Genomic DNA, 27,321 nt, shown 5'->3' with positions numbered 1-27,321 from the left:
ATATACTACAAAACTTTGTGTTAATCTTAGTACTGAATAACAACAACGAATGATTATGTTAGTATAATTACAAACTCTACAACAATAATACTGTTGAAACTGATACTAGAGTCATCAAAACTTTCATTTCAAAATCTGAAAGATAAAAATGCCAAGAATATTTTATCCAAGACAAATTGAAGAGAAAGTTTGTGTGTTTTTCCTATGGATGAGTTACATACTACAACTTGCCAGCTTAATCCTATTAGATGCTAGAGTTTATATCAGCCTAGATTATGATATGAATAACATCAGTTGAAGAAAGCCAATCCCAACCTTCCTTGATGTCAGCCGAGTACCTCTGTCACATTGTCACATCTTATACAGTATATCATGTGTCTTTCATCTGTTTTATTCTGAACCTGTCTATGCATTTAAATAAACATAGGAATTAAGGAACTTTCCCAAAGAAATATCCAAAAACCTGAACAAACTATTTGCATTTGCATACATTCCTTCCACAAGATACCATAGGAGTGAGTGAGTGAGTTTAGTTTTATGCCGCACTCAGCAATATTCCAGCTATATGGCGGTGGTCTGTAAATAATCGAGTCTGGATCAGACAATCCAGTGATCAAGAGCATGAGCATCGATCTGTGCAGTTGGGAACCGATGACAAGTGTCATCCAAACCAGCGATCCTGACCACCTGATCCTGTTAGTCGCCTCTTACGACAAGCATTGGTTACTGAAGGTTCATTCTAACCCGGACCTTCACGGGTCGATATCATTGGAGAGCTAGCAATGCAATCACCAGGACATTTTGTTTGTTTTTGGTATAACACCGTATTCAGCAATATTCCAGCTACATGACAGCAATCTGTATCTAATCAAGTCTGGTCCAGACAATCCAGTAACTGACATCAAGGGCATCGATCTACACAAGTAGGATACAATGACATACATCAACCAAGGCAGTGAGCCTGACCATCCAATCCAGTTGATCACCTATTAAGACAAGCATGGGTTGCTGAAGACCAATTCTGATCCGGATCTTCATGAGCTTCACAATGATGTGAAAGTGGTTCTGTGATGGACGTAGCTATTGCAGTTGTAGAAGTTTATTTATCTATGTAGGACAATACATAATGTGCACTAAAAGGCTTGCATTAGGCCTGTCTGTTCTCATATCATAATAAGTGTGTTTGTTTTCAAACAGGAGTAAATTAAGGTCATGATATGAACCATCACCCACACCATGGTCAGTGGAGCAGAAACATCTCTTGCAGATTAGGACGATCTGAGTAAACTCAGGGGTTATCAGTTATTGTTTACAAACAAAGCTTCAGAATGGATAACACATTGTTCAAAGTCCAAGTCCAAAATGGACACAAATATGTGAATACAAGGAAATCGAAAAAAGTTTCTCCTAAAAATGTCCCAACACAGTATCAACTACAACCTAAGCATTGAATTGTCTTGACATAATCAAGACTCATGGAGAAACAAATGGTAACAATATGGAAACATAGACTTAAATAAGCACTCAGGAGACTGCTGTACATTTAATCCTATCAAAGCTAGAGCTTGTGCCTATATTGGAGCAGGATATGCTCACCTTTTAAAGAACACCTGGTATCATCACTATTTGATAGTGATTCATAAACACATGCTTATGTTGTAGTGGGGATTGTAAAACCATCAGCCTCAACAGAGATTTCTTATGGCTATGAATACAGTTTTGCCACTGTTACTAGAATATATTGAGGTGTAAATTATACTGATGTCAGACTAATTTTAAGAAAACATGAGAGTTTATGACGTGTTTATTAAAGTTCTGAAGGAAATGATATTTACAAAATTGTCCACATGAATGTTTATTTCTTATTTCTTTCCTAACCATGAACTAAAGGACAGCTCATGTATTATTATGCAAAATTGACCAACGAAACACTTTGAGCTCCCCCAGCAAATTGAAAAGAAATGTACTCCTTATCTATTCTGTACATTTCTGTGTACTGAGAGACATCACAATTTGTACAAAGGGAATTTGACCTATGCCAATTTCCTCAGTGATGCAAGTATCAAACTTGGTATGCAAACTTCATCTTGTAAATATGAATGTGAGCCTACTAATACAATGTAAAGTGAATGAGTATTCTGCCAGTACAAAGATAGTTCTTTGTCTCAAGTGCTTCTCTATTCAATGATGACTTCAATCGGGTTTCTACTTGAGACATGAGTTGTTGGTTTGCCATCATCTCAATCAAATTTGTGCATTCCCCAGTTGATCAATAGTAATAACAGCCTGTTCTAGTAATGGGAACAGGTCATGAGCTAGATAAACGAACTGGACAAAGGATATTGAATATAGATTGATGGAGTATGTACCCTTTACTATTAATGTGCACTTTGACTACTGTTCCAGCAAAAGGGGCCCTAAAATGAAACCTTTAATGAGATTTTTGGGAAACAAATGAAAAAAGATTAAAGGGCTCTGTTGCTTCACCTCCCGATGCCACATACTCTATTTTAATTGTTCCTATGAATTCCAGATCGATTATGTGTCCACTTGGGTCACATTCCTAATTACTATTCCAGATATATAAAAATGTCCTCACTACTACTCTTAATATATATAATTGTACAGTTTTGTTTCTACAGATGGAATACTCTTGATATATATGTGGTCAACGTTCCTTTCCACATTTTCAAGATCATTCTTAGTTTGGATGAGTGAGCTCAAAGAGAGATATAATTGTGTATTGAATTTGGCTATAGGTTTGTTCATGAGATGTTTCAGTCTTCTTTTATTCAAGATGATGTTTTAATTCAATTCTATTCAATTTATAGAATCTGCCAAACTACTTTTATGTTCCTGCCAAGTTCATTAACTTAACAAATAAACAGTTCTTTCACCACACCTTTTTATATCCCTCTTACCAACATACTCACCCCTATATGTAGATGTCACCCCTTTCTTTCCAATGGTGACCTTATGTTTTGGACATGTATTCTGTAATCCAACAATCAAAAGTAGCGTAACAGAGTATCATTAAACAAAAGCAACATAATGATGTGGCTACTTCCAAGTAGTCTAAAAGCATATACCTTCTTAATATGAACACTTTAAACACAATCATGGAATACAAGATTTCAATCTGAAACAGTTTCTTTACAGGAGCACTTCAGAAGTGTTGGGATGCGGCTTAAAATACACAACCTTTAGCACTGGTATCAAAGATTCTATTGGAAATAAGATCACAGTATATAATCACCATTTCTACCCTTAGATAATTCAAATCTATCAATCAAGATATCTACAGGATTACATTTTAGAAAACAACAAGTCTTCAGTATTGCTTCATGCCAGTATCCTTCCTAAAATGAGCATGTGATGTGACCAACTACGTTTCAAAGCATTAATTCCAGCAACCACCAGCTCAACTGAGTATTTCCCTGTTGCCTTCATTGTGGTACCTACAGTGTGACAATGGCATTTCCAACCATAAAAGATCTTAAGAACTACTTCCATTACAGAGGCCTCACGGAAACACTTGCCCATTTAGCCCAAAGGCTTGCCATACTTTGAAATGTCATCATCCTAGGCCTCGAATTACTTGAGACAAACCTATTTCCTGAGCTTTGATAGTTGTGGTAGTTGAATTTATCTAATGTCATGCAACTGTGCAGTAACCTGTAATGGACTCATTCACCCTTTTCACAAATGCCAGGAGTCATTCTCTTTTGTAAATCAATGGAACAATTCAGTACAATCTGTTGCTCTCATTCTAAAGGTGTTGCCGAACTTCTTTGACAATTCCAAATTGGCATTTTCAAGATCTTACAAGGTATGCTTGCTTCACTTTCTACAGATTACAATGAAATAGGCATCTGATTTTCAAATTCTTGTCTCAGTACTACACACCTCAAAATATTTGACTGCATACAATTGCTGAACACATTAAATCAATTTAAGTTCACTTATTTCTTCACGTAATGAAATACACCATAAGCATAGTACTATCAAACATTAATACTTTATTAACTTCAAAGTACACAGTTTCATAAAAAACAAAGAAATACTTCCAACCACACATAGTTTTAAGGTTCAGATGAAATTATATTTATTATTGTTTGTGACTTGAGGAATGTTCTTTTATACATATGCATATCACATGCTACTATCTTAATAAAAAAAATTCACCCATGAAGATCTGGGTTAGAATTGATCTTCAGCAACCCATGCTTGTTGTAAGAGGCAACTAACTGGATCGGTTGTCAGGCTGACTTGGTTGACATATGTCATCGTATCCCAATTACGTAGATCAATGTTCATGCTGTTGCTTCCTGGATTGTCTGGTCCAGATCTGAATATTTACAGACCACCGCCATATACCTGGAATATTGCTGAGTGCAGCATAAAAACTAAACTCACTCACTTAATATTTTTTGTTTTCATGAGAACAAAATGGGTCAATATAGAAATGGTGTGTGTATACAGCTAGCCACTTTGCTCATACAAGACACAGTATTCAACCAATGTTTAAAACCTCCATGTAGTAGGCAAGGACATAACACTACTTTGTTCTGATTTTGAAGCATGTGACCCTTCATTTAGCTCCACAAAGTTACACATTTTAAACCTAACATCCTCTTTGGTTTATAAGTTAATGTTTTTAAGTCACAGAAAATATATATTGAAATCCTTAGGTTAGAAGTTATTAAACAATTAAAGGTCACAAATATGGTTAAAAATGAGTACCATGTACCATCAAGCCAAGCATACAGAAGTACTTCAGCAGTGACAGTAACAGATGGTTGGGTTAAACATCACTTTGACAGTATTTCAGTTATATCATTCTGTGCTGACATGTGCGATGGAGCCCGTTTTTACTCAGGTCAAAGATTTTGGTAAAAGCCACAAGCACAGGTAAGATGCTGACAGACTCAAAGATCATGATCACAGTGATTTCTATAATTCAAACCCTTAACCAGTGCATCCTGTCAGAACACACATTGAACTGCTGCACTAAGGACAGAATAAAGTTCACATGATCACACAAGTCTATTTGAATCGGGCTATTAGCATCAGCAATACAATTCACTTTCCTTACCATGGAATTAAAAAGAGTACTCAAAGTTTTACTGTCAAGGTAAAGGCTTTAGGTGGATTTATCTGTCAAAAGAATTTTACTGAATAAGGAGTCTGTTATGTTATATTTGAGTTCACATGACATGCCATAATTTCAAAATTTCCTGAATTACATTTTCAACCATTAGTAAACCAAACAATTGAAGTTAAGTAATAAGTACTCTTTAACCCAAAGGATCCATACACTTTTCATTTCATAAAGATGGGTCTGAGCTATTAATACCTCAAAAATATGTTTCTTAAGGATTTGAAATGTCACTCAAAAGATATTCTTTTTGAAAATATTGGAGAAATGTTTATCATTGAAAAGATATGTGCTTAATTTAGGAAACTATGATGGCAACTTCAGAGCTTAGGGCACTATCTTTGTAAATTGGAATCGCATGATAAATTGTTAGTTTGAGATGAATGCATTAGACCTGGTCAGTCCACATGGGCAGCATTCAGTTGAACCAGAATATGCCAAATGAATCTTTATTGCACATTGATTCATGTTTCAGCAAGAATCATTTACTTAGTTTGTGTGCCTAAGGGAAAAACATGGATTTACACACTAATTGTAAACACAAACTGACCTTTTAAAGCAATAAACTCAATCCCTTTTGCTGTATTGTATATTTCTTAAGAAATAAATGAAAAAGAATGTGTAATTCTGTTATTTCTTTTATATATCCACCAATGATAAAATATAAGAGAGTCCAAAGAACCACTTTAGTGAATATTTCCCTTGAATGCCACAGAGACAGGATTCTGGAAGGAACTTAATGTTCTCTAATACTTCACAATGTGTGAAGCCCATCTCTGGTGTTCAACACCATGACATTGCTGGAATTTTGCTAAAGGCAATCACTCCAATATTTACAACATGAATAACCATAATTATTCAAAATTGAAATCTTGGCCATGCAAGAACAATAGAAATATGCAAGAATGTTTTTACAGATTTTCATAACACAAAATGCATATGCAATATGTCAACATCGACACACATGGCACATATGTGCCCAAATGAAATTTCAGTATGATAGTCAAGTTCAGAATTGGATCAGAATATCAGCTTTAGAAATCCAGTAAACTAGAGTAAAACTACAGGCATGATGAAGACAGGAGATCACAATGTCACAAAAGTTTGAACACATACCTCACTACCCAAAGTCTAACATATATAAAGGTACAACTACCGACTGTGTTGAGATTTTAACAATGTAAGCTATAAGTCAGCAACAACCCTAACGGCAGAATGAAGGCAGTGACATCAAGTCTCTTGAACTTTTAGCTTTAAGTGAGCAACAGCATACTGGAAGTGAGAAACAACTAAATGGCGGCTTGTTGTCCATGACATGAGCTCATTTAAACTTTCAAATTCAAATGAACAACAGCATATTGCTTGTATGTGAATATTATATACATTGATACAATATTCTAGGCAGGATACACAACACAGTATCAACACGAAGACAACTCAAGCTCTTACTTCTACAAACATGTGCATTATGCAACGATATCCCACTGGCATAAATTAACTTGATCCCTCCCTTTGTCCAGTGTAGGTAAACTATTGCTATTTGAAACCTTGGTCAAGTCATCATAATGATTATGCAATAGATTATGTTTGTTCATGTGTGAGGTGAAAGTTTGTTGTTTTCAAAATATGTTTAAATATATGTATGTAGTGATGTGCCTGATGTGGGCAAGACTGGGTGTACTAGCCCTAACTAATGACGATTATATAGCGCTACACCACAGAGATAGCATGCACAGTTTAACATGGATATCCCTTACAAATACACTGGCTCAAAGCACATCAGTCCCTTTTTCTCCCTTAACGCAAAGCACCCAACAGGGTGACAAGAAATACAATTGTTTAACATGTTTAGGTATGATGCAGTCAGGCATCGGACCATCACCCCTCTGCTCATTAGGCAGATGCTCTATCCACTGGACCATGAAGGTCTTCAGATACAAAGAGCTCGCACTAAAATCTTACACACAATCCTAAAGGACTTCCAGTCACATTCAGTGTCTATCCTTGATACTAAAAATATGTTCAGCATTCTATCACAGTGAAATCTGTCATAAATTGTTTTCATACTTTAAATGATTAAAGTGAAAAAGCTACAGTGCCCTCCTAGTTGTTATGGGATCAGTGAAAATGTGATGATCACTGGCAGATAACATGATTAAAATAAAACAGACCCACAGTATATTACTGGACTGTGGTTTGTACAATATATCTAGGCTGGGTCACATTTACCTTCCTTTACATATATTCTGGAAACATTGAACATGAAAAAAAGGTTTAAGGCGATCTAAAACGCATGTCTTGATATATATTATATTATGAGTACTTTTCTTGTTAATTCAGTCTCAATTCAGTTTCATAAAAATTTACAAGGAGAAAGTATTTTGCAGCATAACTCTTTTAACAGAAAACATATGGACTAGTGCTGCATCATCTGATATTCTCGATAGATGCAAGGGAGATGATCAAACATGACTGGAAAACCACTTAGGGTCACATACTTAAGAATATCATAATCTGAGGACAGCTTAAGAAGCCATATACCTTATTACAAATTCATATGTGTATAGATACACAAGACAGTTTGATGTGATAAATTGTACCTTGTAGTAATAAGTCAAAGCCTAACTATTTACACCATAAATGATTTATGTCACCCATGAAAGTATTTAGATAATAGAATTTTATTCCGCTATTCAATATTGTATGTGGTAATGTTTATGTTACTTCATCACACCTGAGCTATTTGGCTCTGTCACAGTTTGCATTAGGCAAAATAAAAAATATGTTGTGGTTCCGATTACACCTCTTAGGTAGGAATTCTTCTTTTTTTATACATTTATTTAAGAAGAAAAGTATGAACTAATAACACATATATCAATGTTTAATTGTTTATTCAAACAAGCTTGCGGCCATCATGTCGACTTTCTCTATCAGAATGACCGATGTCCATTGGTGCCTGGCAAAAACAATGGTATCTGAAAGCTTATCTTATTCATACCTCTTAAAAAAAAACTATGGTGGGCACCAGAATTCAAGGGTCGGTCGAGTAATCGGAACCACAACATTTTTTTTTTAGGCCTTAGATCCATAACAAAAAGAAATTTTGTTATATCCTAAACTGAATAAATTAAGTTAGGCATCATGAAGATTTGAGGAATATTTTTCATGGTTCATGTGCTCAATTGTCCACACAAAAAAGCAGTATCTCCCCAAAATATTAGTGATACCATTTTTGTTCAGTACATGACAAACACTTACATTACCTCTGAATTCCTTTGAACACTATAGGTAAATCTGCATGCAAGACAAAACAATCACTAAAATGTAGAAGTACACACTGGACATTGGATCTTCAACCTAAATGAATCCCCATGATTTACCTTGGTTTTCACAATGATCACTGTCTGTCAAAACATGGTTAACTACTATCTGTTATATATCACAACAGACAATGTTTCAAGAATGCACTAAAATTGTCTTCTCTTAACCTAAGACAACGCCGAAGCCAGAAAATAACACATTAACACAAACTAGACACATTTGCACGTAAGTAGTTGCAGTCATTCAGCTCATTTATTAAGTTCTTAAACAGACGTCAAATATGTAGAACCAACGTGAAATGATTGATCATTTCTGTGATGCACTGTGATATTGAAGCCAATGAGACTCAGCAAGGTAGATTTCATTCTGTGACATACGAATCAGTACACAAATCAATCTGATTATCAGCATAGTATATTGGTCTGTAAAGTTGTTCTCATGATATTCCTCTTAAAGCTATTTTCTTGTTTATTCTGTCTGATTATGTATTGGTGTAATACTAATATAACAAAGACTGACATAAAATCATGCACGAGACTTGCAAAGAAAATTGGATCTGTCTTTCTTATGTTTCATACATTTCAAAATACATTCATATAATACTACTCTGAAAGAATATATTGTGATATGCTTCATGCTTTGAAAACAAACCCAACATATTCAAATTTATGCTATATAATCATTTCAATACATTTTTCTTGACAAAATCTGATGAGATATAAGGAACTATCATAATATTACCATTCTTACACTGCTAATGCAAAAAAAAATGGTTAGTTATGTTCTGTATCTTCGAAGAATAAAGTACATATAAATGACTAAACACTGATACTGAATGAATGCATAGCATGTCGTACACTTGTTAAAGCAAACTTAGAATCTTACCTTCAAGCAGTTCCTTATTCAAAGGTAATAATCCTCATCCAATGTGCAGTAAATCCTTCTGAAGCAGAACGGCTGAAGCAAGGAAGAGAGAGGGAGAACGAACCCCATCGCTGCCACCAAACTACTAATCTGAAAGTCAGAAGGAGTGCAGCTATCAGTGGCGGGGTATTCATCAGTCATATGATGCCATGATATTTACCATCAATAAAGCCTCAGCCTAGGCTGGTGAGAGACGAGGCTGGGACAGTGCGGAGCAGGTTTCCTACCAGGAGGATTTCAGCTTTCCTCAACATCTGCTTGCATGGAAAGGGGAATCAATTATCCCACCTGGTAAGGGGTGGGTACCATGCTGGGCAGGGTTAAACAGCGTACTGCTCGTGGTCATTACAACTCCGATAATCAGAGAAACCATAAGGTGGCTATATGGTCATGGCAAGTGTAAAACGTTCAAGTTTGAGCATATCATAGGGTTCTATGAAATATGAACTAATTAGATTTCCCTGGTATGATGTCCAGGCTATTTCTACCAGATGACCCACCTGATGCATGGATGAACACATGTAAGCAAGCGATAATCGTGAGCTATTGAGACATAGCAGGTATGATCAGGAGAAGGTATGCATCCTGGCATAGTGTTTACAGTAGATGACTGATTCTTCCAGATTATGATTCCCGATAATTTTAAAATCTTACATTTGTAGAATAATTACAGAAACTAATACAATACCGCTAGGTAGGGGCCTTTTACTGGATATTATTTTGATATTACTACACTTGTTCATCATTTCTGTAATACTAAAGGACATCACCATTCTTCTACACTGGAGCACAGAAAGCAGTTTCAGCTGTCTATGACAGTATGTGTGTACACTGTATGATAAATATTTTCACCATTAATTACAGATAATGTGTATGTATTTTCTAAAGAAACAGATCAAATGTTTTTCAATTGTAAGCTTAAGAAAATTGTATGAACATACAACATATTCATATAATACTTTAGCATATTTGTTTCTCAAAGCTGTAAAACAAATCTGTCATAACACTTAACACTGAAAATTAAATGTCGTACTTGCAGAGGTCATGTATTTGATATCATCCATCTTGGGAAATGTGTTGTTACTGCCAGGATAAGTGTATAATGACTGTTTGTTTGAAGTATTACCATGTTATTCTTACCCCCTGAGTCCCGTATCATCGTTAAATCTTTAGTAAACAGATGTATTAGACACAGCATACATCTGAGATATACAATATTGTTGGCGATTGGCAAAGACAGAGAGGGATTATAGGTTTCTACCTTTTCCTCTTCTTATCTAGGAAAAATTATCAAATTTTTAAGAGTGGTGTTTCATTCAGGTTCTCTGATATAAATTAGTTCTATCACAAGAAAATCACTCCAAATTCCACTCCCAGAGAACACAAAGAACCTCTCATCTCTCATTCTTACCTCATCTCTAACTGTGATTACACAAGCTTACACAGTCCTATTCACAATACAGTGCCAGTAATGGACCAATTTAATTGAGACCAAAAACTAATTGTGAAAACATTCCTAACAATTTTTCAGATTAAAAGATTCTTAATGCAAACCACAATGATTTTACTGACCATATTTTTAAACATTAACTCTCTTACTCACACTCATTGACAAATGTTATTCACTGACGTCATCACATTTAAATTTCAGATGTCACTAGAATGTTAAAAAAGTAATTCTGAGTTCACTAAAAAGTGATGACAAGTTTGATATTTTTATTTTCACTTCAGTATGTGTGTAGTACATGACAGTAGAGCTCTATTCTCCTAACAAAAAATCAAATTAAATTACTGTCAAAACTGTCATTTTGTTAATACATCATTGGAGAAATAGTGAAGAACAAACTGTATGCCTCTTCAGAGAAGTTGCGTTTAAGTTCACTTTGTTATACACTCAGATTATTTTTTTTTATGTGGAGTAAGTGTCTTCACAACACATTCATAATTACAAACACACTTCTGTAAGTTATTTGTGATAGCTGAAAGGTCATATAATGATCAGTTCATGTTATTTATGAGTAAATGATGGTGTGGGTATGTGTGATGTGATGTGTGGGCATGTTTGATGATGGTGGGTATGTGTGATGTGTGATCATGTTTGATGATGGTAGGTATTGTGATGTGATCATGTTTGATGATGGTAGGTATGTGTGATGTGATGTGTTGGCATGTTTGATGATGGTGGGTATGTGTGATGTGATGTGTGGGCATGTTTGATGATGGTGGGTATGGGTGATGTGATGTGTTGGCATGTTTGATGATGATGGGTATGTGTGATGTGATGTGTGATCATGTTTGATGATGGTAGGTATGTGTGATGTCTGGGCATGTTTGATGATGGTAGGTATGTGTGATGTCTGGGCATGTTTGATGATGGTAGGTATGTGTGATGTCGATGTGATCATGTTTGATGATGGTAGGTATGTGTGATGTGACGTGTGATCATGTTTGATGATGGTAGGTATGTGTGATGTGACGTGTGATCATGTTTGATGATGGTAGGTATGTGTGATGTGTGATCATGTTTGATGATGGTAGGTATGTGTGATGTCACGAGTGATCATGTTTGATGATGGTAGGTATGTGTGATGTCTGGGCATGTTTGATGATGGCAGGTATGTGTGATGTCACGTGTGATCATGTTTGATGATGGTAGGTATTTGTGATGTGTGGGCATGTTTGATGATGGTAGGTATGTGTGATGTGTGATTATGTTTGATGATGGTAGGTATGTGTGATGTCTGGGCATGTTTGATGATGGTAGGTATGTGTGATGTCACGTGTGATCATGTTTGATGATGGTAGGTATGTGTGATGTCTGGATGCATGTTTGATGATGGTAGGTATGTGTGATGTCACGTGTGATCATGTTTGATGATGGTAGGTATGTGTGATGTCTGGGCATGTTTGATGATGGTAGGTATGTGTGATGTCACGATATGTTTGATGATGGTAGGTATGTGTGATGTCTGGGCATGTTTGATGATGGTAGGTATGTGTGATGTCATGTGTGATCATGTTTGATGATGGTAGGTATTTGTGATGTGTGATCATGTTTGATGATGGTAGGTATGTGTGATGTCACGTGTGATCATGTTTGATGATGGTAGGTATTTGTGATGTGTGATCATGTTTGATGATGTAGGTATGGTATGTTTGATGATGGTAGGTATTGATGATGGTGTTATGTGATGATGATAGGTGTGTCTGGGCATGTGATCATGTTTGATGATGGTAGGTATGTGTGATGTGTCGTGTGATCATGTTTGATGATGGTAGGTATTTGTCATGTCTGGGCATGTTTGATGATGGTAGGTATGTGTGATGTGACGTGTGATCATGTTTGATGATGGTAGGTATGTGTGATGTGTGTGCATGGTTGATAATGGTAGGTATGTGTGATGTGTGTGCATGTTTGATAATGGTAGGCATTTGTGATGTGTGATCTTGCAAAGTAATGAAATGGAATAGTGTACTGAATCAATAATCAGATTAATTACAAGGACCTCTTATTCCTTTACACAAATTTTGCACAATTCTATTACAGTGGGTCCTTAAGGATGCAATATATATTTCCTTTTGTGTCCATTCTATACATTTGTGCTTACTGGATACACACTTTTGCATCACGTGGTGATGAGAATGTGTGATGGTGCAGGGTATGGATTAGTAATGTAGGAGGTGTCACTGGGTTGTGATGGTGAAGGGTATGGATTAGTAATGTAGGAGGTGTCACTGGGTTGTGATGGTAAAGGGTTAATGAAGGGCATGCATGTGTGATGGTGCAGGGTATGGATTGGTAATGTAGGAGGTGTCACTGGGTTGTGATGCTGAAGGGTTAATGAAGGACATGCATGTGTGATGGTGCAGGGTATGGATTGGTAATGTAGGAGGTGTCACTGGGTTGTGATGGTGAAGGGTTAATGAAGGGCATGCATGTGTGATGGTGCAGGGTATGGATTGGTAATGTAGGAGGTGTCACTGGGTTGTGATGGTGAAGGGTTAATGAAGGGCATGCATGTGCGATGGTGCAGGGTATGGATTAGTAATGTAGGAGGTGTCACTGGGTTGTGATGGTGAAGGGTTAATGAAGGGCATGCATGTGTGATGGTGCAGGGTATGGATTAGTAATGTAGGAGGTGTCACTGGGTTGTGATGGTGAAGGGTTAATGAAGGGCATGCATGTGTGATGGTGCAGGGTATATATGCTGATGATAATTATAACTGTCTGTGATAGTGTGGGGTATGTCATGGTAATATAGTTTATGGGATGTTTGGGTATTATGATGGTGTTGGTATCTGTGATAGTGTGTGTGTGTGTGTGGGGGGGATGTCATGGTAATATAGTATGTGTGATATTTGGATATTATGATGGTGTCGGGTATCTCTGATAGTTTCAGGTATGTATGATGGTGTTCGGTATGTGAATGCTGCAACCACTAGGCTCCCCCCCCCCCCTTTCCCCGGTTAAACGTTTAAGGATATGTGAGCTAAAGTTGCCAATCTGAATTAGGACAGGATTTAACTCCAAATAACAATTGCTGTAATGAACAATATTTTCCTGATGAGTCAACACCAATATCATTCCAACAAAAAACACTCCTGCACTTAAGTTTTCAAACATACTAATTAATGCAGTTCATAAAATTGTAGCAATTAGGGTATAATTGTGATTGCTAGTTTCCTTCCTTAATCAATTCCATTTCATCTGGCAGTATGGACACTGCACGTGTTAAATGACATGCATGGCTTCCTCGTCACTAAAGGCATAAGTGACCAATACGTGATGGGGAGAAACTCAGGATTGGCTTGTTTTGCTTGCATTATTTCTTTTATCTTGAATGAAAGGGCAATAACCTTAACCAGCACTAGAGATGGATTTCATGGGGTTAAAGTGGGATTCTATTGTCAAAGCGGTGATGCGCAAAGTTTGAATTACCTGCTATGATGAGCGTGTGGAGCCTGAATCATCCAAGAATGATCCTTAGATAATTGGAATACTTTTTATAATTTTTTCCTAAATGTTCGGAAAGGTGGCATCATTCATACAGGTCATACAAAAAGTGCAGACAAAAATGGAAATGTTTCAACAGAGCAGCAAGCATCCATGCATAAAATATTGGTTCCTTTCACAAACTGAACATAATAAAAAAATAACATTTTTTACAGATGCAAGGTAGACACGTCAGCTGTTGCCACCAGCCCATAAGGGAGGTCTGTGACTCTGAAACTACATTTGCATACATCAGTCACACAATACTACCTACTCCAATTAATTTGATTTATCATTAGTGAACCAAGGGTAAAATCCATATATTTTTATCAACAAATCATAAACAAATTCTGCTATCATTTGACACATATGGTGTTGGTCATATTTACATATCTTGCTCTGTACAAACAACCAGATGAAACAAAAAATCTATTCATATTATTGTCACTGCCATTTTGTCCTTAACACCAAAAGGAATCTGTTTTGGCAGACAATCAGGTTATTCTCTTGTGTTGTCAAGTTACGTTATATTGTCAAATAAAATGCTCACTTTATACAGCTTGTGTACATATTTGCAGAATATATACTCACTGAATAAGAATATTAACAACATATATTGATCAACATCTCAACTATTGATAAAATATTAAAAACATCTGAAATTACAAACATTAAAATCAATTCCTTTGTTTCAAAAACTTGACAAACAATCCATAAACCAGTAATAAAACAACATATGTTACCATTCTGTTATCATCTATATTTATGACAAAATTCTGAAATATAACAATGTTTCTGAAAAGACAATGCAAATCAATTTTTACCAAAATCTATCTAATGATTTATTGATTCTATTATTAAATATTTACAACCATTATTCAAAGCCATTTAACCTATCAGACTCCATGAAGATCAGGGATAGAAACAATTTTCAGCAACCAGTGCTGTTGTGAGAGGTGACCTACAGGAGCAAGTGGCAACTTTGTTGCATGTCACTGTATCCCAAATGTGTATATCAATGCTTATGACATTAATCATTGGTTGGTTGCCCAGACTCAATTATTTACAGCCTGCTGTCTTATATCTGGAATACTGCTGGGTCAGTCAGTAAACAACAAACACATAAATAAACAAACATAAGGTCATATGAGTGAACCAGGCATCGAGTCAAAAGCTGGCTTTCTGACATTTACAAGCAAAAAGAAAGGCAAAAAAGGAAAAGAAAAAAGAAAAACACAAGCCAAAGCCAAAAAAAATACACACGTCAGTTATTCCAAGCTCCAAATATGGCCCCATTATATAAAGTTAACCACTCTAAGTAACTATTTACCTTCAAGTGACCTTCAAGGTTTCTCTTTACTACAACAATCTAGCACCAATGGTAATGCATGCAGCTATCCCTCTTCAGCCTCATTTAGCCCTATGATTTCTGCTTCTTGGCTTGCATTGTGCCTGACTTCCCCCTCAAGCTCCCCAAACATCCCAAACGATTCTCCCAATGCAAACATCTTTGCTTTTATTCAATATCCAAAACACCTCAAGGAATGTACAGTTGAGAAGAATGTGACAGGGGTATATTGGTCCAGGCAGCTTGCATCTGTTACCAAAATTACAAATAGGACCCATCATTAAAAGAAGACAGCCCTGATATTATTCAACATTTAAGCTCGTACACACCTCCCTTAAAAGTCTGTGCTAACCAGCTGGAAGGATTTTCTCTGCTTGAATAAATTTTGTTACACCTCTTTCAAAGAGCTGTTGTTGCACTTCATCATTAAACATTCATCAGTGACGATGTTGATTTATCGCTCAAATGGTTTCTCCTAACACTGTTGTCATAGCTTCAGATGAAAGGAAATAGAAACTTTAAAAACTACATCTCAAAGCTTTGACTAATCTTCTATTAAAGAAAACAATATTTTTTGTGCGACATGAGTCAATCTAAAGGTCTGTACCACTTACAAATATATAATACTTGGCATTATACTACATTTAAGATTTGTGCAGGAATTTCCTTGTATTAATACCTGTTTTTTTCCACACCAGCAAGTGAGGATTGAATGGGGGCTATCTGTGAAGGAACAATAGTCTGTAAATATACTCATGGAAACGAATAAAGGAAACACATGAAGGTACTAGTGTTCCTTTATTCATTTCCAGAATTTCACCCACAGTGCAATACATACGTTGTGAAGGAACCTGGAGAAGAATAAAGGAACACTTGTACTTTCATTTGTTCCCTTATTCATTTCCAAGAGTATACTTTTCAGTCAGCCCATACACTATACTTCTAGCTGTGACATATATATTCAGCACAGGTCACAAAGCAGACTCAGTACCATGTAAATTCAATTCTGTTTGTTGTTTACAACCACACAAGCAATACAACATGCTTCTAACAGTTTAATCATTAAAATTGTGGATTTTATACAGTTAATATTCATGGGATCTTGCCTACACAGCACAGTGCCAACACTAGACTAATACTTAGTCTCTGAATATATATGACAGACTATGCCAACACTTGCACTCAAGTGTCGTTTTTTCTACATCAAGCTGGCTGGTCATGTTCAATGCCATTGAATATACTTTCTAATTAATGTATGATACATGAAACATAATAAATGTACAGACATCTTCAATCCTGTTAGTGAATTGCAATCATTTTAATCAATTTAAACATCAGTCACCGAAGGGACTGACCATTTCATATTCTGGGTGGTCTGGGGCTGGGGCTGGAGCTGGGATTTTGTATGGAGATCAGATATTTCTTCAGCAAAACTGTGAGTCTGAATACTTATACACCTTGCAACAATGTAATTTTGTGGTAACAAATTCAATTGTTTCTTCAACATCCCAATACAGAATTATATCTGCCATGTATTTTCTGTGATAATTGGTTTTGTTTTGTTTTGTTTACAAAATCTCAGGATGATTGCGAAGATCAATATGGTCAGTTCTTTACAAAGAAAAATATTACAAACTTACATTTTACAACACTAGCAAGAAAATTTTCATCATACATAGAATTAAACACTCGTGGAGATCAGAGAATCAATTTATGCAATATGATTTTCTTTATTGACTTTTTCTATCTTTGCTATTATACTTACATAATACTAATACAGAAAATCATGACATTATACTTCTTGAAATGGAACTGAAATTCTCAGAAACTCACTCATTCCATATTGTTCACAACGAATGCATGTCAAGCTACTTCGCACCTATCAGTGACAGGTTTACACATGGATGATCTTTGGAGATGATATCAATTTAGAACAAAAAACACTGAATGTCAAGTGTAACATATATAGCATAAGTCATCTGTCAAATCAAACATTACCAAATGGCTCAACTCAATCATCTCATTTTCCACAGCAGGATAACGTATGGTACATTTCACCCCAGCCCACTACACCCCTATGATACATTACAGGATTCATTCAACCTTCCATCACAGCACAGACGAGAGTAGCTTTTGAAGCCGATAGTGTTTTCCTTCTTGCTGATTCACGCACTTGCCATCATACTGGCAATTTCACAAGCTGATCATGTTTAACATCAAATTAGTGCAGCCAAATACTCTGAGTGTGTGGATCCCTCCCTTACCCTGTAGTAATCACAGCTGCTGCAGCATGTCTAAATAGTCATCATCAAATTTATCTTTATGTTGGTGTGCTTAATTGAGGGCCTCCTTCTGGTAATCTTTATGGGCATGTGTCTGCAGTTTTGTAAAGGAACATTTTTATAAGTACGCATAGCTTAAACAGTCTGGAAAGCCGAATCTAAGCAACCTTTTGTACTTTATCATGAAAAGAAACTATGATACCCATCTTCTATTAGGATAAAACATATCTGAATATATATAATTGCACTGATAAAAAACAAATGATCATAAATTGAACCATATACAGATGCTTAACTGTGATATGGCTTAAGAAGCTGCTTATACTGTGAGGGTGATGACACTACATAGTAAGTTGTCCATTGCCAACCCACATGTAATGGGCTTGTAGGGGTGAAACGGTATACTGCTGTATTTTGCCTTCGGTTCGGTATGCAATAATGCAATCCAAAAATTCAGTTTTTTCGGTTTTCATAACCGTCATTATATTAACCTTTTTAAACCTTTTCTAAAATATCTAGAAATCAAATCATTTTGTCAAAATCCATGCCTTTCTTTGCTTGATGTCAATATTTTGCATTATGATCATGTCTTATATACTGAACCGAAAAATACAGAACCAAAGGCCTTGTACAACAATACTTACCATACCGTGGTAAGAGCGTACCCTTTCACGCCTATGGGCTTGTATTGTCAGTATAAAACGTTCTCCCACAGATTGAGGTAGAAAGAGATAGAGAGAGTGGCACAGTATAACACTATAGCCAATGCTTGTTTCATGAAGTCAACAGAGCTTGTCACATATAACACATGTTATATTTGGGACCACACTTTCTCAGTAAAGTACAGATTTTGTACTTTTGTACTGCACATGAAGCCGAGTCTAACATGCAATCAAAGTGATTTACAATAGCAAACTATTGCAAATACAAACTTCCTGATTGGTCCTAACATTAAAAATCATGCAAACAACCCACAAACTTTCATTGATCTCCAGCTTACTGTTAAAATGTTTGGCAGTGGTATGGATTTGTAATATATATCAACTGAGCATTCATTTCAGAAAGTCCATTCCATTGGTACAGTGGTAATTCTGCTTGTAACACATGTACAGTTTCCGCCATGGCTACACAACACAAACACAGTGTTACATAATACCATAGTATACATTCTTATATCTCTCAAATAGGGACTTCCTATATGGTTTATCCATCATATACCATATGATGACTCTAAACTCCGGAATTTACCACATGCCTCAATTCCACGCAACAACATTTGACATGTTTCCTGTGCATTTCATTCCAGCTGTCTACACCCAGTTGCCCTGTATCCACAAATTGCAGCATATCAGAGAACAAGACAAACAATGCCCAAGTCAACATTAAACATCTTTTATCATGCTCCAGTCTGCTAAACAGCACAAGCACTCAGTGTTATTTATTCATTGTCATCCTACCCACCAAGATATCCATACAAAACTTAATAAAAGTCAAAAGCAGCTTGTCATGATAAAGGACAAATTGAACAAGCACATTTTTTCGATGGGGATTTGGTATGATGTGTAAGGTATGTTGGAGCCCTGGGAAGAGTAGAAAGGAAGCCATAGTGGACTAACGACTCTTTAACAAACGCTGAGTGTACTTGACTTATCTTGAGCAAATAGATACAAGCCGCCAGTTCTACCCCCCCTCCACTAACAAGTGACAGTCAACACAAATCTCTATAGGGTCATGTGTTAACCACTATTAGGCTAAACCTTTATCAGTTACATACACTCAAAACATCACTCAAAATTTGCATGGATGTGGTTAAAGAAAAGGTAATCTTTAATCCTTATATTTACATTTAGACAAAAAGTATGTTTGATTTTGTCATATTTCAAGTGTTTCAATGTCATTTTATGGCCCCTTCAGCGATATGCTGTATCAGAAACAAATCATACCAGCATGAAGAATGAACATAAGGAAATGCTCAAGGGCCAGTAGAAAGAAACTGCATGTTTTTTGGACAGCTTCACTCTTGTGACAATTTTTGGTTGTTGGTAGATACAATCAATGTGAGATTATACTCAATAACCCTTCCTAATTTAGTTCAGAGTAGGATGCATTGTACAAAAGATTTAGGAAAGAATTTATGTACGAAAATTTAACTATCCATCCGTAATGACATTTTCTTTGACAAACAAAAAGCACACCCCTGACCTACCAACTAGAATCAGCTCATACCTATTGCTTTTGAAGTTGACCTTAATGTCCTGGATGACTCAATGTCCTGATCTCAGAATCATTGTAAGACTTTTCATAGAAGAATGCTTATTTCACATCCCACCTAACTGACCTTGTAAAGATGGACAACATCAACCTGTCGATCGATACCAACAATTGGCTTTGTCATTGTTTCAAATATGTAATGAGTCATAATAGAATATTTCTGTGTTGAACATTGTATGCCCAGGACTGCTTAAGATGATTCATTATGTTCATAAAATTCTACATTACTAAATGTCTTGATAATGTGAGATGATATAGCTCAAATGTACTAACTTACCATGACAATTAAAGTTTAAATGTGAAACTGTCCTCAGCAGTTTTGAGAAAACAAATAAAGAGCATTTGTCTAACTTAGGTCTCAAGTCAAAAGTTCAAAGATGGACCTCTTGAGGCATCCATGCAAGTGACACCCATTCATTCATAGACTTTTTATAGGTTAATAAAGTTATATAGAGAGTTCATTAAATCACCAGAAAACATGCTCTATACACAAACCCACTGGGAACCAGCCTCCTGTCATACTGCAGCTGAATGTAGACATCCCACGTTTATTAAAGGCACAACCTTTTAGAAGCTTATTTTTCAGAAAATGTGAGGCAAATTAAATTCAGTATTCCTATTCTGGAAATCATGAGTTATGTCAAAGTGTCCACAGAAAGCTGTTCGAAAGATCTTTCAGACCTCCAGACACATAGATGATTGACTACTCTTTGGATGAATATTGAGAGCAACAATCCTCATAAATCATTTGAAGATGGATGTTCTATTGATGTTTAAATATAAATATGAAAGCCCGAACTGTGCAGATGCCTGTTCCAAATGAAGATATGACATGAGGTCCACCTGTATCAATAGGTAATACATACATCCAGTTCATGTAATCCCAAGGGCATATGGACAAAGATGTGGTATGTTATAAATTCACTCTAGACCAACCTGCCAATGAAATCCATGGCATCTTGTCCATCTGGTTCCTAATCAATACCCTCTAGGGAGTGCATGAGCAGCATCATATCTCCATAAATCAAGAATTATACTTATCAAACAGTCAAGCTTAATTAGCTTGATATCTACACATGTCATAAGCCTTAAACAATGGTGGATGTAAGGATTAAAGGGCTGCCACAGTCTGGGTACATGTAACAGTCATGAAAGTGTCTTTCTTGAAAGAAGAAACTGTGATCAGATTTCACATGAACAAATTATTGCATCATATCAATGGAAAAAATGTCAGTTTTGTCAAATGCTTGGTTTTGTCACTGTTTTTCAGTCATCCATTCATACACATTGCGCTACTATTAAGCATTTCATTCTCAATGGAATCTGTTTCAGGATATTGACACAGACTATTCTCTGAAGTAATATGTTATGTATTTGAACATGATATAATCATCTGCCGTTTACATATATTATTACTTTCACTTTAAAGAATGTGCATAACTTCAGAAACATAGTGTTCACTCCTTCATTTGAGCACAAAGGTCTGCTGAAGTAATTCAATGTGTTCACCTTGTGAGTCACATTGTTTCTTTGTGATCCTAAAATCTACAATACTCTGTCAAACAACTCTCAGCATTAAAGTAAGACAGCAAATGAGGATTCATTGTGGCCACCTGATGTTTCAAACATCAGACAGTGAGAAAACAAGTTAAAAGTAACTCTGCCAGATATACCTGATACAGTTTCAGTCTACTAGCCACCCTAATGATAAACGGATAACTAATTAGCTCCAATAGACAGAGCATGTTTGGCAAACAACCACTTTGAGCACCCAAATCACCTATACTCAACTGAATAGCAAAGTGTTACTCCTTAAGGTTGTTCCAGGTCAGGAGTGGTACAAGAGGTTGTGCTATTAATACCTACCTATGACATGCTACCAGAAGGAGTGACTTGACAACCAAACCACCTGGCTAACAGGCACTCCAGATGGAACTGAATCTTTAACCTACTGCAAATATGGGATAATTATCAAAGAATGAAGTGTTATGCTTCATTCATGGCATGGGGTCATGTCAGTACAGAGAAGGCCCTAGCCCACTGCTGATCCCAAACTGGAGTTCCAGCCCACCCAGACATTATATATAATAACCACCACAGCAGGGAATTATGGCACCATATCATACTTCCAGATAACATTTAATGAGAAACGGAGCTCCTATATGATAAGAGGCGTATCTCATGAGCAGATGCCTATCTCAGCAAATTGTTCCTGCCAAACTGAACATTTCAAACTGCCTCTCTGCATGTTAGTGCATCAGGGCTTGTCTGTTGTTGTAACTTGATTCAATACCGGCACATGTTTTGGAAACTTGCGAAAAAAGTCAAACACACACTTTTCTTCAGTCATCTGTGAAACAGTTCTGCTTACGTTGTTCTATCATAAATATCATGTCATTGTGCATGGGTACAATGAGTGAAGCCCATTTCTGGTGTCCCCCGCCGTGATATTGCTGGAATATTGCTAAAAGCGGCGTAAAACCAAACTCAGTCAGTCAGTCAGTCATGTCATTGTGAAACAATAATAAGTCATGTCAAAAAGTGATCAGAAACAGCATGCCAAATTAAAAACATGTATATACATTAGTACATTCATTTACTGGCCTATTGTATCAAGGCAATAGCTTGTTATCATTTTTTCACTTCCACATAACTGCTTCCAATCACATAAGCACCAAGCACATGCCAAAGTCACATTCCACAAGTCACATAAAGACTTTAGGTGAAGTTTCCAATATTTATTCAGGCTACATGTTCAATTTATGAGGTGCTTATCACTCTTTAATGCGCCAGGTGCAAATTGAGACATAAAAGTGATCAAACAAGAGGGTGAATAAATTGGGTTTAGTTCAACACATTAACCTATATATAAACATATTAAATATCCAGTGATATCTCCAGCAGTGACAGTAACAATATCAGATATTCTCCTCCAGCTTGAATCCAGCTACCCTACCTGGGAGGTCAGGGATGTGTCTGCAATTCTAAACTGAGTGCACTTGGCAAGCAAACTAGAAGATCATCTTTTTTACTTTTTTTGCTTGATGTTTAAAACCACACTTAGCAATATTCAGGGATATGATGGCGGTCTGTAAATAATCACATCTGGACCATACAATCCAATGATTAATGTCATGAGTTTCGATCTACACAATTAGGACACGAGCCTGACCACCCAATCATGTTGGTCGCCTCTTAAGACAAGCATGGGTTGCTGAAGATGAATTCTAACATGGATCTTCACAGGTAGGAAGTACTAACTCTTTTGTCAAAAATTTGGCTTTTGCTTTTCAATTTTTACTTTGTTACATTCAGCTTAATATTTGATGCTACAGTGAATACCTGTATTAAAGCCTTTTTCTCTTTATCGGTCTTATAATCTACAAAAGCTTTAACACTATTTCAAATACATAAAGATGAATTGGGAAGTTTTAATGTCTAAAATGAGAATTTTTACTAACATTTGCAGAATCATCTGACTTCCCGATATGACTAAGTATCCACTTAACAAACAAAAAAGAATTGTATGGTACATAGAATGCAAATTTGAGTTACCAACAGTCATAACAATGCATACATATCAGTCCTGTATTATCTGCTAGTCTCTCCAAACAGGACATGATTTCATAGTTGAACCAAAACCCATAATACTCAAAAACATCTGCATACTTTCAAATAGGTACAATTTAATTTATAAATTTCATTGTAGATGACAGACAATTCCAAAACAAATTTGCAGTAAGTCCTTCCCTTCAATGTGCTGTGAACAATATGCAATCTCACCAATACACGGAATAGTACAGTGAAAGTAATTGGTCTTCATTATCTTTCAGAGATAACCAATGGGAGCTTCCGAAATCTTCATGGGGGTGAAATGTTCAATAAATTTTGATAAGGTGGATAGACACTTGGGAGGGTAAACAGTCCCTGAGTATAATTGATATGGCCTTGGTCATAAGATTTATGCAGCTTATCAACTCATTTTCAGGGATTTCGCCAGTCAGAACCTATTACCATGCTTCTATCTTTGCAGCCAGACTGCTAAGTCCCTTAATTAACAGTGATTAACTATTCAAGTCTATATTTGTGATTGTACCTATAGAGACTGTTAACATCTGTACAGTTGTCATTCTCCTAAAAAGAAACTTCGTATAATCTAATACGGTCACTGGTACTTCCTTTGTTACATTTGTTTGAATTCTAACTACTTCATTATTTCAACACTTTCACCAGTGAGTGAGTTAAGATTTTAAGTCACATCGGCAATATTTCAGCCATATCGTGACTAAAAACAAGTTGAAATTTCACAGTAAACAAAGGTAAATTTTTAAAACCTGTCAACAAAGGAGAGTACAAATAACTAGAATATCACAAATATATATGTAAAACTAGTAATTAAATCAAAACAATATAAAAACAGGCTATAGAAAGCCAGCAAATGAAAGTAGATTACCATACTAGGGACCATGGGGACTTACAGTACATTTGCTTCCTGCAAGGGCCATAGCTGGATTTACATAATCCCTTCAGATGTCAGCAATTGTAGACAAATCTATCATAAATTAAAATAACATAGATACTACTATCAAAAACTGGTAGATTCAAAGAACAGGGCTAGACATCAAGTAAATTGTGAAAGAAAGTCTGCACACTATATTACTGGAAACAATAAAAGACTTGTTAGAGTGACAATTCCCCTGTAGACCTCGCTTCTTCCAAATGAGCAGAACAGTTGTTGTGTCTTGTACAAAAATCATCTAAATAATGCCAACAGTTTAAAATATCAGCAGTTAAATTTAAACATTACTGTGGAGGTTCTTCAACAAATCAAGAGGCTAAACCCAACATTTCCTTTGCTTTTACACGAACCATGATGGAAACAGGAACCACTTGGCAAAGATGTAGCCAAGTCCTTGCCAGCCATGGATCAATTATCAGCCTGTCCAATTATTGTACAGAATGTATACCACCCAGTTGTTTCACATAAACCACCATGGCCAGAACAATCTCAGCAGTCGTTTTTATGCAAGACATGGAATTCTCTAAAATACAAATAACTCTCTTTATTACCAAGCAACCCTCTTGAAAATTTAGCAGTTGCATACTTGTGTTTGAGCAGTTGTTCCTTGAGGCCAAGAATAGCACCATCATCATACATGCATATTTGATTAATTGTTTGTTGTTTAAAGTGTTACTCAGCAATATTCATCTTTTATGTAAACCACACAATCCAGTGATTGACATCGTGAGCATTGATTTATGCAACTGGGACACAATGACAGGCATCAACCACGTCAGCAAGTCTGACCATCCGATTATACAGTGACCTCTTACAACAAGCATGGGCTGCTAACCCTGATCTCAATGGAGCCTGTGAGGTCATATGGTAGGTTTTGAATTAACCTAGTAATACGCATTGTGACCTGTAGAGTTATCCAAGTAAATATTTGAAAAAAGAATCAATAAATCATCAGGGAGATTTTCATAAAAACTGATTTTTATTGTCACTTTACTTTCAGTTTGATCTCATGAGAATGAACTGTTTCAACAAGCATGGGTTGAAAACCAATTCTTACCCAACTCTGCACAGGGCTCATGTGTGTGGAAATCATTCACTGTAGTTTTTAATGCTCATATATGATGTCTTGCATTATCACTAAGCTTAACATCAATTGAAGAAACAGTCATGAAAAGGTGGCTCAATTGGGCATGTATCTAATTTAGATTATTTTACCAGTAACTATTTTGTGATTTAGAAGCTCTTTTCAATTGGACTAACACATTTCACCTAAAAATCTTATCACTAAGAAGCATACTGCTTTGATGACTATGTTCTGGCAAAACAGTCATATTCATACACAAATAAATACAATGAGTAACAGCATAGCCTAGTATTACTGTTAATAATTATCCAGCCTCATCACAACCCAAGACGCTATGAAAATGGCCTTACACATTGTACCCACATACAGAATGCACCACAGAAGAGTTTGGCATGTTTAGAAAAAGCTTTTGGCTCAATCCACTTCCCTAACGAGTCAAGGAGGCAAAACTTCGTAATTTGAGCACTGAGAAGAAAGATGCTAAATGAAAATCTTTACCCACAGTGCTGCTCCATCAAATGTTTTAGCATGGTTCCTATTGAAATGAAAAAGATCTTTTGATATGATCACATATATGGCATGAATAATGTCAATAATTAATGGTTGGCAAGGTTACCCTTTCCATGTACAATCACAAATTTTCAAACAATGCTTAAAAGAAGTACTTTTAACTTAGGTTCAATGAGGCTGTAGCAGTTCCTTTTTGTTCACCATTCTGCCTGCACACACTGAGAATATTCTATTCATAAAGAATCAAATTTTAGAACATGTATTTAAAATTCATGCCAATTTCCTAATAAGTACATACCCAAACTTCAAAGAATTCAATGTCAGATTAAGACACAGAGGACCAGATAAGCTGCGTATCCTGGTAAAATATGCATAGAAAATTTCCGATTACGCACTGAAAAATAATTGTTGCGTACCAATTACGCATTTAAAATGTTAGATACGCAAAAAGTTTAAAACAAATGTGTACGGAATATATTTATAAAAATCGCTTGCGTAATGAAAAAGACATCGATTGCTATCAAGTTGTACTGTTAGTATAGGACAAGTGTTGTACTGTCAGTATAGGATGAGTGATTTTTTATGAAATCATTTCCATTATATTTAACTTGGTTTTGATTAGGTATAAGGCAAAACATACCTGCTTAGTAAACTTACTCAATGAAATAATACTTAGGTGAGCAATATGACTGAAATACGCACATATTTGAAAGCAGTGGGTAACGGAAAATGAAATACCCACTCAGCATTCATATTACCCACTCCAAAAATATACAGTGGGTATAGTACCCACATGAGCTAAATCTTATCTGGAGCTCTGAAGACATTTACAATCAAGCAAAGAAACTTTTAAAGATAGCAGCATACAAAGGGTTAATTGTATCTACAATTAGAGTAACGTAAGAACACTA

The 27,321-nt window shown here is 36.0% G+C and overlaps 1 protein-coding gene across 1 annotated transcript in view; it reads right to left on the bottom strand.

Annotated features, from left to right (window-relative positions):
• The window catches only part of LOC124284586 (zwei Ig domain protein zig-8-like), a 233,665-nt gene that overhangs the window by 87,952 nt on the left and 118,392 nt on the right, over positions 1 to 27,321 (bottom strand). Inside the window, exon 3 of the mRNA XM_046720687.1 lies at positions 9,365 to 9,493. The gene's annotated coding sequence lies outside the window, so the exon portion shown is untranslated. The remainder of the gene's footprint in view (positions 1 to 9,364; positions 9,494 to 27,321) is intronic.

This window comes from Haliotis rubra, unplaced genomic scaffold (genome assembly GCF_003918875.1).
Source record: "Haliotis rubra isolate DU_JTF1 unplaced genomic scaffold, ASM391887v1 Scf34, whole genome shotgun sequence".
NCBI classification, from domain to species: domain Eukaryota; kingdom Metazoa; phylum Mollusca; class Gastropoda; order Lepetellida; family Haliotidae; genus Haliotis; species Haliotis rubra.
The sequence above is the reverse complement of the archived record's forward strand: the minus strand, read 5'-3'. Positions and strand labels throughout refer to the sequence as shown.